This window comes from Microcaecilia unicolor, chromosome 2 (genome assembly GCF_901765095.1).
Source record: "Microcaecilia unicolor chromosome 2, aMicUni1.1, whole genome shotgun sequence".
In the NCBI taxonomy this organism is placed as follows: domain Eukaryota; kingdom Metazoa; phylum Chordata; class Amphibia; order Gymnophiona; family Siphonopidae; genus Microcaecilia; species Microcaecilia unicolor.
The window spans coordinates 653,560,410-653,574,157 of NC_044032.1; the positions used below are offsets into that span (position 1 = coordinate 653,560,410).

A 13,748-nucleotide genomic window follows, 5' to 3' on the forward strand; every position below is an offset into this window, starting at 1 on the left:
GTGAACTAATGTTAATCAAAAGCGCAAACGTCCCAGCACAGAAAATCGCAGTTTAAATGGCAATCAAGAATGGGAAAGCAGGTGGGGATCCCATAGTTATCTACCCATAATTGAAATCATGCGCCCCAAATCGCTACCTCAGCTGGAGACGTTTAGGAATTGTGTGTATAATCGAAATTAATGCGCACATATCTGGCACGCCTATCCCGTTCCAACATGGGCGTTCCTGGCGACTATTTAGACGCCCACTCCGTATTTTCGAAACCCCATTGGTACAATGCCGCCATGCCAGCCCCTAACCCGGAAGGGTAATTTCAGCGACGGTGAAGTGGAGCTATTGGTCCAGGAGATCGAGCAATGGCACGCTAATCTGTTTGCTCCCACAGGGCAGAGGCTGACTGCAACGACAAACAGTGGGAATGGGAGGCGGTACGTGACCGGCTGAATGCAGTCTTCCATTGTGCAAGGGACGTGGAGGACTGCAAGCGCAAGTGGCGCAAGCTGAGGCAGGATGTGAGGAGGAAGGCTGAGGCCAATCCCGCAGCACATGACACTGCCAACCTCACCCCCATGGAGTGCATGGTTCACGCCCTCCTACCCCAGGAGGGCATCCACGGGATCGAGTCCCTTGACACCTCGGCACAGCCTGAGGGCTCAGGTAGGTTCACCATTATGAAGCTGGGGTATCTGTTGTGCTGCACTACACTGTACGTTACACAAGTTGGGGTCAGGAGGAGGGATGTGGGGAGTGGGGGGCAGGAGGTGGGGGGAGGAGTTTCAGCAGTGTGTGTCTCTGGATGTCTTCATATGTAGACTAATAGGCCACCTTTATGATGCTGTCCTGACTTCCTAACCCCTACTCACTTGCTCAGTACCCTTACTCACTATCCCTACCTTAGTCATTGGCTTCCCTCTTACTTGTCCTGTCTGTGCATCTTAATTACATTGTAAGCTCTATTTGATTAGTGGTGGTAGTCATGTGTGTCATAGGAGCAGACTCTGTAGGTGCTGTGGGTGTGTGAGCACCCCCAATATTAAGGACATATCATATAGGTGTCCAGGGAGCGGTTATTTGCACTGGGCTTAGCACCCCAAATAATAGTTTACATTTGGCTCCTATGGGTGTGTGTAGGTTACTACTGTGGCACAACTTTTGGGCCCTTCCCTACTCCCTCCTATTTTCCTATCACCAAACTGTGCATATTTCCTTCTGTCACCTCTGTGCTCTAGTCAGTGTGGGCCACATGCATGAAATTTAAGGAGCCTGTAATCTGGGTCATAAAGCAGTTCTAGGCAGTCTAGCAAGTCAGTAGTAACACAAGACATGCTCAAATGTCCTTCACTTTAACCAACATACAAAAAACAGCTTGTCCACAAAGTTGTGAGTGGTGTCTTTCTCTTGGCTGTCCGTCCACCACCTCTACCCAGCTGCCTGTGGGGCTCTCTTTCACATCGGTGTCAAACCCATTCCTCCTCACCATCTCTTTGCTGGGTCATCAAGAGTGGGGCAATGTATATGAATGCTGAAAGACAAAAGTGGGTTATTTTCACCAACACACTTCCTCACCCTTGTGCTATACAGGTGATGACTCCGATGAGGCTGGCCCTAGTGGCCTTCAGTACCAACAAAGGAGTACACCAGCAGTACAGCCTCTACCTCCAGCACCTGCAGCACCAGCAGTACAGCCTCTACCTCCAGCACCTGCAGCACCAGCAGTACAGCCTCTACCTCCAGCACCTGCAGCACCAGCAGTAGAGGCTGTACCTCCACCACCTGCAGCAGCAGAACCAGCAGTAGAGGCTCAACCTCCACCAGCAGAGCCTGTACCTCCACCACCGGTAGACCTTGCTGATGAGGAGGATGCAGATAGGGAGGCAGCTCGTCGCCAGAGGCCATCCAGCCAGAGGAGGCAACTACTGCGGATGGCCACTGATTTGCTGCAGCACAATGTGTACTTGGAGGAGTACTAGCAGCAAAAATTACAGCAGCAGCGGGAAGCACTGCAGGCGCAGCGCCAAGCCCACCAGGACCTGCTCCAGGCTCAGAGGGAAGCCCACCAGGAGGTGCTCCAGGCCCAACATACTATGCACCAGCAACTCCAACGCCTGGAGCATAGCATTGAGGGCCTGCGCCCTCAGGTAACAGCACCTACTCCAGCCGTGCTGCTGTAGCAAGACCTGCCATCCACTTCTTCCAGTGGGCAACAACCACCAGCTAAGAGGTGGGCGTTGAGATCATCCGCCTCCGCAGCCACTACTGCAGCACCCACCACACCAGCTCCCATTCTGGGTCCTGGGCCCAGGCTACAGGCAACAAGGTGGCCGGACTTCCACAGGGCAGCTGAAGCAGCAGGCTGCTGTGTGGATACGGAGGAGGACAGTGGGAGCAGCCCATCAGAGGAGTCTCAACAGACTTCCCCTGCAGCACCAGCTGCAAAGGAACTCCGTGGGAGGGGTAAGAGGGGACGGGGGAGGGGATGGGGAAAGTGATGGGACTTGCTGGAGGGTGAGGGTTGGGGGGAGGGGGGTTGATATGTTAATACTTATGTGATTGATATGAATAAATCTGCACTTACTCTCAGACAAAACTTGTCTCAATGAGTCGTCTGGCTCTAACCCCAAGCTGGTGAGTACTGAGCTCAGCTCTGTGGGCGGGAGGTGGAGGGGGATCCTCTGGGAGGGCCTGTCCTCTGCGCTGGGCCAAATTGTGCAGCATGCAGCAGGCAACGAAGATCTTGGCCACCTTTTCAGGGCTATAGAGGAGTTCCCCTCCAGACCGGTCCAGACAGTGGAATCTGTTTTTCAGTAGGCCAAAGGTCCGCTCAATGATCCCCCGGGTGCTCCGATGTCTCCTGTTGTATGTTTCTTCTGGCCATGGCTGTGGGTGCACCACGGGGGTCATGATCCAAATCCTCTGCGGGTAGCCTCGGTCACCTTTGGGGAGAAGCAGAAGGAGAAAGATGAGTGTGTATTGTTTGGAGCAGGTACATTTTTTTGGGGGGTGGGGGGATTAGGATACTGGGTTGTGGAGTGAGCTGGAGGTAGACAGTGCTGAGGGTTGCCCAGTGGAGGAGGTATAGTTTGGGTACATCCATGTTGCACTTACCTAGTAGCCATCCACCAGTGAACTCCCCTCGCTGATACCTCTGGAAGATGCCCGAGTGCTGCAGGATATACATAGTAACATAGTAGATGACGGCAGAAAAAGACCTGCATGGTCCATCCAGTCTGCCCAAGACAAACTCATATGTGTATACCTTACCTTGAATTTGTACCTGTCCTTTTCAGGGCACAGACCATATACAGTGGTGGAAATAAGTATTTGATCCCTTGCTGATTTTGTAAGTGTGCCCACTGACAAAGACATGAGCAGCCCATAATTGAAGGGTAGGTTATTGGTAACAGTGAGAGATAGCACATCACAAATTAAATCCGGAAAATCACATTGTGGAAAGTATATGAATTTATTTGCATTCTGCAGAGGGAAATAAGTATTTAATCCCTCTGGCAAACAAGACCTAATACTTGGTGGCAAAACCCTTGTTGGCAAGCACAGCGGTCAGACGTCTTCTGTAGTTGATGATGAGGTTTGCACACATGTCAGGAGGAATTTTGGTCCACTCCTCTTTGCAGATCATCTCTAAATCATTAAGAGTTCTGGGCTGTCGCTTGGCAACTCGCAGCTTCAGCTCCCTCCATAAGTTTTCAATGGGATTAAGGTCTGGTGACTGGCTAGGCCACTCCATGACCCTAATGTGCTTCTTCCTGAGCCACTCCTTTGTTGCCTTGGCTGTATGTTTTGGGTCACGACCCATTTTTAAGGCCCTGGCGGAGGGAAGGAGGTTGTCACTCAGAATTGTACGGTACATGGCCCCATCCATTCTCCCATTGATGCGGTGAAGTAGTCCTGTGCCCTTAGCAGAGAAACACCCCCAAAACATAACATTTCCACCTCCATGCTTGACAGTGGGGACGGTGTTCTTTGGGTCATAGGCAGCATTTCTCTTCCTCCAAACACGGCGAGTTGAGTTCATGCCAAAGAGCTCAATTTTTGTCTCATCTGACCACAGCACCTTCTCCCAATCACTCTCGGCATCATCCAGGTGTTCACTGGCAAACTTCAGACGGGCCGTCACATGTGCCTTCCGGAGCAGGGGGACCTTGCGGGCACTGCAGGATTGCAATCCGTTATGTCGTAATGTGTTACCAATGGTTTTCGTGGTGACAGTGGTCCCAGCTGCCTTGAGATCATTGACAAGTTCCCCCCTTGTAGTTGTAGGCTGATTTCTAACCTTCCTCATGATCAAGGATACCCCACGAGGTGAGATTTTGCGTGGAGCCCCAGATCTTTGTCGATTGACAGTCATTTTGTACTTCTTCCATTTTCTTACTATGGCACCAACAGTTGTCTCCTTCTCGCCCAGCGTCTTACTGATGGTTTTGTAGCCCATTCCAGCCTTGTGCAGGTGTATGATCTTGTCCCTGACATCCTTAGACAGCTCCTTGCTCTTGGCCATTTTGTAGAGGTTAGAGTCTGACTGATTCACTGAGTCTGTGGACAGGTGTCTTTCATACAGGTGACCATTGCCGACAGCTGTCTGTCATGCAGGTAACGAGTTGATTTGGAGCATCTACCTGGTCTGTAGGGGCCAGATCTCTTACTGGTTGGTGGGGGATCAAATACTTATTTCCCTCTGCAGAATGCAAATAAATTCATATACTTTCCACAATGTGATTTTCCGGATTTAATTTGTGATGTGCTATCTCTCACTGTTACCAATAACCTACCCTTCAATTATGGGCTGCTCATGTCTTTGTCAGTGGGCAAACTTACAAAATCAGCAAGGGATCAAATACTTATTTCCACCACTGTAAGTCTGCCCAGCAGTATGCATCATGCGTGGAGCCAGGGTAGCGGGCACACACATCGATGATCTCCCCCTGGGCATCACACACCACTTGCATGTTTATGGAGTGATATGCTTTGCGGTTTCTGTATGTGGCCTCTCGTGCCTGGGGGGGGGGGGGGGTCTCAATGCAACATGTGTGCAATCAATCACACCTATGATTGAGGGGAAGTGAGCTACAGCATAGAATGCAGCCATGTTGTTGTGCAGGGCCTGGGGGGTGCTGGGGAAAGTGATGTAGTGAGAGGTGTGAGTAAGAAAAGCATCCAGGAACTGGGTGAGACAGTGTGAAATAGAAGCCTAGGTGAGACCTGTGTTAACAGCTAATACAGATTGGAAACTCCCACTGGCCAGGACAGAGAGAGAGGCAGTGATTTTGAGGTGAACGGGATGGGGTTATTCCTACAGGTCCGGGGCTGAAGGAGGGGTTGCAGCTGCTCACAAAGCTGCTGAATGGTCGCCCTATTGAATCTGTACTATGTATGTATGTATGTATGTATGTACCTTGTGAGATACTGCTGGTCAGTGAGGTCTAGGAAGGTGGTGCGGGGCCTGAACACTCGGGGCCGTGAATACCTCCTGCGGTGTGTGGCCTCTTCCTCTAACATGCAAGCCGCCAGTGAATTTAGTGCATCCATTTCCCCACCAGTGCAAGTATTAGTAGTAGTACTGAAACAGCAGCACACAGAATCTCACTCCCACCACGCCCTCTGGCTACTCACTCGCCAAACAGTACAGGGAACACAGAGACTAACAGAGGTCAGGGAATACAATATACACGTGGGAACAGTGAATGGAGAGGGATAGGTGGAGGGGAAGGGGCCGATAGAGCAAGGGGTAGGAGTAGGAGTAGGGAAAGGTCGAAAGGTAAGACACAAAAGAGGCAGGTGAGGCTGAAAACGTTCAGACTAGGGCACACAGATGAACGTAACAGGTACTAACTCAACACACTCAGCTTTCTCTGCAACCAACAATTCAGCTCTGCCAACAACGATCTCGCCACTCTCCAACTCCACACAATCGCTAATGGGTCTAAAGACGATTTCCCCCTTGCTCTGGTCGCTTTTATTTCGGGTCTAACCAATGACGCCCATGTTCCCGCCCAACCAAAACCATTTCGCTATCCGTTATACGTTGTACACGACCACCTCGTAACACCGCCCCTAACACGCCCCCGACACACCCCTTGTTTGGACGTCTGTAGCTGAGCATGTGAGCGATACGGGCTGTAATGCTCCCGGCCGCTGGGTGATTCAGAAATGCAGCCCTCTGCTGGCCAGGGTCTCACTTACTAGTCTCCTCGGAGTTCCCTTGGCCCCCAAGCCAAGCTATGTTTTGCAATTGGCCAGGCAAACTGCTCAGCCACAGACTTCCAATCAAAGCAGTTCAACTTGTGGTAAATCCCTAGTAACTCCAGCAAAACAGCATAGAAGCAAACAGTTCAAACCAGGGGGTTTCCTTTATCTTCCCCCTCCCTTCAGAATAAGTCCAGCAAGCACAGCACCGAAACAAACCGTTCAAAACACAAGGGGTTCCTTTATCTTCCCCACCTCAGCATATTCTTCAACTAGGCTCTCTTCAGGCTCCCTGGTACTTGGCTTCAGGGCAATCTGTAGAGCCATGTGCCCTTCCGGCTCTCCACCCAGCCTCATTGGCCCGGGGCTCCTGAGCAGGATTTTGGCGGGTCTTCTCCTAGTCACTTGCAAGCACCCACCTCTATATCTGGGGCTCCTGCCTTATTCAGGGTGACTGCTCAGGCATGTCTTCCTTCGGCTGGGAATCCTCCCCTGTCCCGTTCAGTGTGCCCCGGTCACCCCTCTGATCCACGGGCTGTGACCCCTCGCACTCTCCTGGAACTTCAACTAGGATTCTCCAGCCTTCACATACATGCAAATGAGACAGTCATCAAAATGCAAATTCAATTTATTGAACTATACGGCAGTCTTGTGGAACTCACTTCTTTCCAGCCGTTAGTCCTCTAGTACAAATTCTCTCACTGAGCCCATCTACTGTGGGAGACCTGGGTCTCAGTGTAAAACAGCCACCACCCCTGGATAGGACTTTCTTCACTCACATTGACTGTACAGTCCTATCCTCCACCCCACGGCTGTTTGTTCTTTTTACACAGTTCAGTAGCAATTGGTCATCCCCCTAGTACCCAGTACCTGGTCCCCATCAGGTAAGTACCTCTCAGGGCTTGGAGGGAACCCTCGCCTGACTCTCCTCTGGAGCTCTACTTCAGCAGGCCTCTTTCTCTTTGGTCTCCTTGTTAGTAATCCTCAGGCTCTGGGTGTTGCAGGTTCCCCCATCTTCTCCCCTTGCCCTTGGCTTAGAGGGTGCTTTTTATAGGGTGCCCAATAATCCATTCCCCTTCCTTTAGGCCTCTCCCCCTGCTTCCAGAAAGGTCCGCACCCAGAACTCTCTCCACCTTTCCAGCTTCCACTCAGAGAGTCCCCCTGGTGGCCTCCCAGGGAAGTACCAGTCCTATGCCAGGAGCACCCCCTAGCCGTTCCTTCTGGTCACTACCATGGACTCTACTCTTAGGCTCCCTCTAGTGGCCAGAATGGGCATTTTTAGTTTATCAATGGGAGAGCGCCATCTGGCGGCCTCCTCCTGTAAGGGCAGGCACTGTGTTTATCACATACCCCCACCCTTAAGATATTGCTGCTCCCTCAAATCTCTTCTTTGAGGTGCAGCAATTCCTGACTCCCCTTACTCATCTCGGGGTCAGGTTCCTTCTCTCCCCTATTACTTAGGAGGGATTCTCAAGAAGGCTTTGTACCCAGTGGTCCGCCTTACCACAAAGGCTCTGCTTTGCTCTAGGGGACCTTCCTCTGTAACCCCTAGAAACTCAAAGATCCCTAATCTTTTCTTTCTACGCCTTCCTAGGCCTCGGCGTCTAATCTCTGCCCCTACTTTCCTAGCCCATGAGTACACCCCCTTCTTCCCTCTTGGTTTTTGGTGCCCTTTCCTCAGGCCTTGTGCCCCTAGCACTTCAGGGAAACTTCTAATCAAACCCTTTTCCTTTCTACCACCCTGGGCTGTACTTCTTCGACCCCTAGGCCCTGACTGACCTCTGTGGGTTGTGTGTAGGGTTCTAAGTCTCCTTTTCCCTGAGACTTTTAAGTGTTTCCTATTCCTCCCTTTTGGACTAGGATAACCACTTTTAGCACCTGACTCCCCCCAGCCTCTGGGTGATCTAGCCTCCCCCTGGCCCCCTTCCTGAGCCGGGGTCCCCTGCCTAGGAGCTCTTTCATCCCCTAACTCTATGGGGCGGTATCTGGGCCCTAGGATCAACCCTTTCTTCTGGGACCTGAACCTTTCCCTCCCCTGGGCAGCCTCTTCCTTTTCCTGCTTGCCCTTCTGGGGGTTCTCATCCACTTTAAACTTTACACCACCCTTCCTTGTGGGTTTAACCGGGCCCTTCGGCCTCTCCCTATCCTGGCCCCTACTCATGGACAGGAACTTACTTAATTTAACACCTCCTGGGTCATTCTGACTCTCCCTATCCTGACCCTTACTCCTGGGTAGGAGTTGACTGACCCCTCCTGGGCGCTCCTTCCCCTTGAGCTTTTCCTGTAGGGCTACAATGCAGGAGTGGGCTTCCTGAAGCTCTCTTAACCTCCCTTGCCCATCCTGGAAGAGCACATCAACTGCTAGGGTCAGCACTCTGCACTTCTCTTCCATGGCCTCCCTGCATCTTTCTGCCCTTTCTGTGGTCTCTTTGGCTTGCTGTCTCTCCACAGCCCACTCAGCTTGGGTCTGCTGCAAGGCCACCATTAACTCTACCACAGCTCTATCATACCCCTGTTGTACTTCCCTCAGCTGGCTTTCCTGCTGGCCCTTTAATTCTCCCAGCCAAGCCTTTACCTGGGTTAAACTCCCCCTCAGCTCTATTATAGCTGTGTGCTGTAGTCTACCCATCTCCCTAACATTTTCCCTCAGGACCTCCTGCTCTTTATGCCACTCCTGGCGAGCATTCTGGCACTCAGCTTTAATTAGGGATACCCTCTGCTCCTGGTCTTGTTGCAATTTGTCTGTGAGGTCCCTTATCTCCTGTTCATGTGTGGACTGCAGCTTAGCTAATTGGGTCTCCCTCAAGACTTGGGTCTCTTTCAGGGTAGTTGTAAGCTGGGCTACTTCTGCTTCCCTTTCCTCCCTTAGCTTAACTTCTGTGCGCAGCTCAGCCCTAACCGCGGCTAGCAGTGCCTCACAGCCTTCCTTCTGCCTAAGGGACTCTGCCAGTTTGGCCTCTAAGGCCTGCATTGAAGCAGCCATCTTCTCCTTACAAGCTGACTCGAATAGGACCCATCTCTGTTCATTCTCCCTCAGACTATTCTCCATCGCCTTCTGGGACGCCTCCTGCTGCTGCTGTATATGGCCCACTAAAGTTATCATTAGTCCTTTATTTAGTTCCAGGACCTCCCTCAGACATTGCTCCGGGCGCCTATAGACTTGCCCCGGTTTACCTAGGGCCTGTAATTCTCCTTCTAACTGCCAGACATTTTCTGTAAGGGATTTTAACAGCGGGTTCTCATTCTTTTCCCGGGCCTCCCAGTATTTCTCCCTTGGGGCAACGCTCCCTGGTTCCACACCCCATGGAAATACTGCCCGGTCCTCACCGTAGCATGGGCAGCCTACTTTATCTTCAACTGTCTCACTCCCCTGCTCACAGTGTACATTGACTTCCCCTCCACAATCAGGACTACTCTTTATCCTGTCACCTGGGAAGTTCTCACCTGGGCCTACACCCCCTTTCCCTTTCTTAGAGGGTTTACCCTTCTTACCAGGACTTTCACTATCCTGCAACTGGGGCTTTCCTTCCTTGTCCCGGCACCCATCCTCCCTCTTGGCACTTTTCAGGTTTGTGGCCACCCCTCTCCCTGGGACATTGGGTGCTTTCCCTGCAGCGGGTTCCTCCTGACTCTCTTCCCTGCAGACACCTCTTTCCCTTTGGGTTCCCGGCCTACCCATGCAGTCTGCCCCTGAGGAATGGGTTACCTCCCGACTCCCATGGCCTCTGGGCTTCCTCTTGCCTGCCATGTTACTTAACCCCAACCAACTGACTGTAGGATTTCCTATATCCTCCCAGTCTCCCAGTTCATCCCCTGAACTGCCTACTGCCAGACACCACTCTCCAACATGGCCCATTTCCCCACATTGGTCACACTCTGGCTCAATCACTTCTCTTTTTCTCAGGGTCCTGTCTTCCCCAGACACCCCTCCAGGCTTAAACAATGTCCCAACAGTCTCTGAACACAGTCCCCCTCCAAGTCCCAGAACCTGGATCATGGTGTCCCACTCTGCCATGTCCATTCCTTCTGCTGGCGACTTGGGCTCCGGCTCCTCGGGCCTCTGGACTTTTCTCTTCGGTCTGAACCGTCTCCGCCCTCCCATGGCTCCGACGTCCTCCTCGACCGTCTGTTGGGATGCAGCCTGCAACACAAGAGAGATATCCAAGTGCGGACTGTCTTTTTCCCTGGTCCTACACTTGCTCTCTACTTCTTAAACTCGTACCAGAATCTCCACCAGAACAAGCCTTTCTATCATTTACATGAACTGCTCTTCTCAGTTTACTGGATCCTCCCTCGCCTCCCCCCTAGGTTCCCTTTACCTCGGTAGGCGAGTAATGCGCCTTTGTCAGCGTTGGCCCCCCTCGACGGGCTTCAGGAACCTCCTGGACACCACCTCCACACTCTGGCCACTGGTCTGGTCTCTGGACTCTGGACTCTGGAACTCCTCCGACTCGGTCTGTCTGCCTTCTGCGTGGACGTCCGCTGTAGATCCCACCACTGCCACCATTTTGTAATGCTCCCGGCCGCTGGGTGATTCAGAAATGCAGCCCTCTGCTGGCCGGGGTCTCACTTACTAGTCTCCTCGGAGTTCCCTTGGCCCCCAAGCCAAGCTATGTTTTGCAATTGGCCAGGCAAACTGCTCAGCCACAGACTTCCAATCAAAGCAGTTCAACTTGTGGTAAATCCCTAGTAACTCCAGCAAAACAGCATAGAAGCAAACAGTTCAAACCAGGGGGTTTCCTTTATCTTCCCCCTCCCTTCAGAATAAGTCCAGCAAGCACAGCACCGAAACAAACCGTTCAAAACACAAGGGGTTCCTTTATCTTCCCCACCTCAGCATATTCTTCAACTAGGCTCTCTTCAGGCTCCCTGGTACTTGGCTTCAGGGCAATCTGTAGAGCCATGTGCCCTTCCGGCTCTCCACCCAGCCTCATTGGCCCGGGGCTCCTGAGCAGGATTTTGGCGGGTCTTCTCCTAGTCACTTGCAAGCACCCACCTCTATATCTGGGGCTCCTGCCTTATTCAGGGTGACTGCTCAGGCATGTCTTCCTTCGGCTGGGAATCCTCCCCTGTCCCGTTCAGTGTGCCCCGGTCACCCCTCTGATCCACGGGCTGTGACCCCTCGCACTCTCCTGGAACTTCAACTAGGATTCTCCAGCCTTCACATACATGCAAATGAGACAGTCATCAAAATGCAAATTCAATTTATTGAACTATACGGCAGTCTTGTGGAACTCACTTCTTTCCAGCCGTTAGTCCTCTAGTACAAATTCTCTCACTGAGCCCATCTACTGTGGGAGACCTGGGTCTCAGTGTAAAACAGCCACCACCCCTGGATAGGACTTTCTTCACTCACATTGACTGTACAGTCCTATCCTCCACCCCACGGCTGTTTGTTCTTTTTACACAGTTCAGTAGCAATTGGTCATCCCCCTAGTACCCAGTACCTGGTCCCCATCAGGTAAGTACCTCTCAGGGCTTGGAGGGAACCCTCGCCTGACTCTCCTCTGGAGCTCTACTTCAGCAGGTCTCTTTCTCTTTGGTCTCCTTGTTAGTAATCCTCAGGCTCTGGGTGTTGCAGGTTCCCCCATCTTCTCCCCTTGCCCTTGGCTTAGAGGGTGCTTTTTATAGGGTGCCCAATAATCCATTCCCCCTTCCTTTAGGCCTCTCCCCCTGCTTCCAGAAAGGTCCGCACCCAGAACTCTCTCCACCTTTCCAGCTTCCACTCAGAGAGTCCCCCTGGTGGCCTCCCAGGGAAGTACCAGTCCTATGCCAGGAGCACCCCTAGCCGTTCCTTCTGGTCACTACCATGGACTCTACTCTTAGGCTCCCTCTAGTGGCCAGAATGGGCATTTTTAGTTTATCAATGGGAGAGCGCCATCTGGCGGCCTCCTCCTGTAAGGGCAGGCACTGTGTTTATCACAGGGCGCACTGAAAGTTTTGTTTCGATTATACCGATTTATTCGCTTTTGAAAGATAAACGTCTATCTCCTGATTTGGGTCGCAATATAGGCGTTTTTCTCTTTTGATTATAAGCAGGAATATAAACCATGGTCCCCAAGTTTTCATGAAAGAGCTCAGGCTCTACACACCAATTCTGCCTTCTCATAGATTCTGTGACTGGTTGCAGAGGGCCTGGCTATTGTGGGGCGGGTCTCTCAGTGATCACCGCACCCCTGAAAGGTGGCTTAGCATTTGAGTACTGGCACCTTTTTCACTAGAAAAAATGCACTGATTGTTACACCATATGGTGCTTGATTTTATAGTGAAACAGGCTAGTAAATCAGAAGACAAAAGGCCAAATTTGGTTCCAAACAAGGCAACTTTATTGCTAGCAAGTGAACAGTACCGAGTAATCTCGGGACACTGTGTGTCGCAAATCACCTGACACTTACATTTATACTTCCCTACTGGGCCTGCGCACTAGGCCCCTTACACATCACATTTGGCATGCGCAGTAAACAGTTGTAGTTCTTACAGTGCATATTTGTAGTTCTCAGTACGTACACACGTCATAATACTGAAAAGATACTGGCAAGAGAAACGAAACTTAGCAGCTTATTCTACACACACACAATGCTCCTTTCTAGCACAGGAGATAAGGCTCGTCGGCTCAGAGATGCAGGGCGGGGGTGTTAGCACCCTCCAAGGCCACCTATTCATGTGGCACCTACGTGCAAGCTGATCTCGTATAAGCCTTGCTACTACAGTTACAGTTACAAGCTATATGTCTAATAGCCCTGCATTCTGTCTTACATTAGTAAACAATAAAACTGGGTAAGGCACAAAGGTCCAGTGCATTAATAAAGTATGGCTAAAGAGCCAAGAGCAGAGGTAGAATACATAAGTATAAGTCCATCAGTAGGCACAAAACATGAGGTTGTTCTGGTAGGCAGTAGTATTCGGGTAGTATCCGGCGTTCCACTCCTACAATTCCCCCCTTTTGATACTAGACATTCATTCTGATGGAGAGTATCATTCCCAGAACCCTGAAAAGGAAAGGAGAGACAAGAAGTATTAGCAGGGAGTCAACAAAGAGCCCTAAGCCCTTGCGCAGCCGCTGGTTACTTCGCCGGGGTTGAGACGGAGGGCCCCTAGTGGAATCCCCCCCCCTTTGTATCCGGTCTTATGCTGGCACAAGGGTATTGGCCCATTAAGTGACTCAGGAGGACAGAAGTTCGCCACAAGGTTCGTCTTCGTCAGCTTCGTCAGCCTGGGGAATGGGGGAGTACATCTGGAGAGCCATAAGTTGGGCAGCAGCTCGGCGGTCAGCGATACTTTCCATGGTGGAGCGGAGACACCTGAAAACTAAGGGAAGAGACAAAGGAATTAATAGGCAGGATAGCAAAAACAGGCCCCCCATGACGAAGAGGCCCTTTAGGCTCCCGGAGGTCGGCAGCCAACTGGTTAGGGAAGAGGTCCAATCCCAAGCGCTGTTCCAGGTTTGGACGGGGACGTGGGCCAATTTGACCATCCGGTCAGTTATCTCGCTGATGACTTGGCTCTGGTCATCAATCTGTAAGCAGCAATTACTGAGGTTAAACTT

The 13,748-nt window shown here is 51.6% G+C and overlaps 1 long non-coding RNA gene across 1 annotated transcript; it reads left to right on the forward strand.

Annotated features, from left to right (window-relative positions):
* The first annotated feature begins 969 nt into the window (after positions 1-969).
* On the forward strand, positions 970-13,205 carry LOC115462717. Its single transcript, XR_003940930.1, has 4 exons — positions 970-979; positions 5,569-5,573; positions 7,036-7,039; positions 13,099-13,205. It is a non-coding gene; the product is annotated as an uncharacterized LOC115462717 (long non-coding RNA).
* Positions 13,206-13,748: the final 543 nt, after the last annotated feature.